This window comes from Schistocerca cancellata, unplaced genomic scaffold (genome assembly GCF_023864275.1).
Source record: "Schistocerca cancellata isolate TAMUIC-IGC-003103 unplaced genomic scaffold, iqSchCanc2.1 HiC_scaffold_479, whole genome shotgun sequence".
NCBI lineage: Eukaryota > Metazoa > Arthropoda > Insecta > Orthoptera > Acrididae > Schistocerca > Schistocerca cancellata.
In genome coordinates this window covers 15001-17500 of record NW_026046495.1, presented here as the reverse complement: position 1 = coordinate 17500, position 2500 = coordinate 15001, and the positions used below count along the sequence as shown (strand labels likewise).

Here is a 2500-nt window from a genome sequence, read left to right as displayed (position 1 = left end):
CGTTCAGGTGCTTGCGTGTTCAATGCCCTTCGCAGCTGTTCACTGGCATTCGCATGTCGAAGCGCTCAGTCTACGTCGTGGTACGGCCTGTGTCCACTGTCCGCTGATATCGTAAGCTTAATCCTCACATTGTACTGCACATAGGTCCGTATGTACTGAATGATACGCTGTGGCACATGTGTGACCGTACGACTGCGCCCAACAACAGCGAACCATACGGTCCAAATGTTGTGCACTCAGCCACGTGCCGTCTCCCCATAACAGCTACATTGCAGTGTGGTACGCCATAGAGACGTGTGGGAGTAACGGACGCCCTGGATGGCGATCAGCATGAGCCGTCTGTTGATGTAGTGGCGCGTGTATTCAAACGTAGTCGTCTCTTCTCACACAGTGTGATAGCATGGTGCACCGCGTTCCACATCTGCGACATGGTACAGATGCTGGTTGACAGTCGGTCTCGTAATGGACATCGCATACGTAGGGGGCCACCTCCCACGTGTTCTCTAGTCGTGCACATTTTGTTGCGTGTATGTGGGCAGACGTAGTGTGTCGTGACACCTAACAGACAGGTATGCAATAATCGTTGCATTTGCAAACTGGGATGGACGTCTACGTTTGCTGGTGACGTGACGCAACGCAAATGAACAACTGGTAAACCCATTGTGGTGCGGTTGTTGTTGCTGGAGGTAAATCAGTAAGGGCAAATCTGTGTGTGAAGCGATACGCGGCGGTGGCTGGGTGGGACCGTCCCCGGCCGGTGAGGGGGGGCCGCCCGGCGTGCTGGCCGCGCGGTGCGTGGGCGCACGCGCTACAGCCGGCTGGTGGGGGCGCCCAGTGGCAGGCGCGCCGGCCGACGGACGCGGCAGGCGGCGCAGCTGCGCGCCGGGGCACCCTGCGCGCGGCGCCGGGCGGCCAAAGTGGGTCCTCGCGGGCCCGGTGCGAAGCGCGGTGGACATCTGCAGTGTGCTGGTCCGACTGAGGACTGTGTGCGTTGAGGATGCGCCGCCGCCCGGCACTCGGCGCCGCGACGCCGTCTGCTGCTCGGTCGCCCCAGCGGTTCTCGCTGGTGGTTTGTATCGCAGTTGTGCAGACGTGTTGGCACGTGCGCTGTGCTGGGAGAGTTCGCTTCGGCACCCACGTGGGGCCTTTGCCCTTCTGTGGCGCTGGCGTTGGAGCTGCCGGTCACCGTAGGTGGCGCGTGTTGTCTCCCGCCGGCAATGCCACGACAGCACGCTCCCGGGCCTCTGTCGGCAGCGGCAAGCTCAGTTGGGAGCACGGGTGGTCGCACCTAAAGCGTCTACTCGCCTAACTCCGGGCGATTGCGCCTCTCTCGAACCCGACCAAGTACTTAGGACGGCGCTGCGCGCCGCCGGGACCTGAGAGGGTTTCGAGGTGTATTGTGCAGGGGAGCTCAGCCTCCTCCTGTTTGCAGAATAATTGAGCGGACGCTTGCGTGTTCGCGCGGGCCCCTGGGACACACTCCCGGGCGGCCGGCTGCTCAGCTCTAGTTGACGCAGCTCCCTGGTTGATCCTGCCAGTAGTCATATGCTTGTCTCAAAGATTAAGCCATGCATGTCTCAGTACAAGCCGCATTAAGGTGAAACCGCGAATGGCTCATTAAATCAGTTATGGTTCCTTAGATCGTACCCACGTTACTTGGATAACTGTGGTAATTCTAGAGCTAATACATGCAAACAGAGTCCCGACCAGAGATGGAAGGGACGCTTTTATTAGATCAAAACCAATCGGTCGGCTCGTCCGGTCCGTTTGCCTTGGTGACTCTGAATAACTTTGGGCTGATCGCACGGTCCTCGTACCGGCGACGCATCTTTCAAATGTCTGCCTTATCAACTGTCGATGGTAGGTTCTGCGCCTACCATGGTTGTAACGGGTAACGGGGAATCAGGGTTCGATTCCGGAGAGGGAGCCTGAGAAACGGCTACCACATCCAAGGAAGGCAGCAGGCGCGCAAATTACCCACTCCCGGCACGGGGAGGTAGTGACGAAAAATAACGATACGGGACTCATCCGAGGCCCCGTAATCGGAATGAGTACACTTTAAATCCTTTAACGAGTATCTATTGGAGGGCAAGTCTGGTGCCAGCAGCCGCGGTAATTCCAGCTCCAATAGCGTATATTAAAGTTGTTGCGGTTAAAAAGCTCGTAGTTGGATTTGTGTCCCACGCTGTTGGTTCACCGCCCGTCGGTGTTTAACTGGCATGTATCGTGGGACGTCCTGCCGGTGGGGCGAGCCGAAGGCGTGCGACCGCCTCGTGCGTGTTCGTGCGTCCCGAGGCGGACCCCGTTGAAATCCTACCAAGGTGCTCTTTATTGAGTGTCTGGGTGGGCCGGCACGTTTACTTTGAACAAATTAGAGTGCTTAAAGCAGGCAAGCCCGCCTGAATACTGTGTGCATGGAATAATGGAATAGGACCTCGGTTCTATTTTGTTGGTTTTCGGAACCCGAGGTAATGATTAATAGGGACAGGCGGGGGCATTC

The 2500-nt window shown here is 57.7% G+C and overlaps 1 non-coding gene across 1 annotated transcript in view; it reads left to right on the top strand.

Annotated features, from left to right (window-relative positions):
• The first annotated feature begins 1518 nt into the window (after positions 1-1518).
• Positions 1519-2500, top strand: part of LOC126126976 (small subunit ribosomal RNA) — a 1909-nt gene continuing 927 nt past the window's right edge. The window contains exon 1 of the ribosomal RNA XR_007526945.1: positions 1519-2500. This exon is cut by the window's right edge and continues 927 nt beyond it. This is a non-coding gene — a ribosomal RNA (small subunit ribosomal RNA).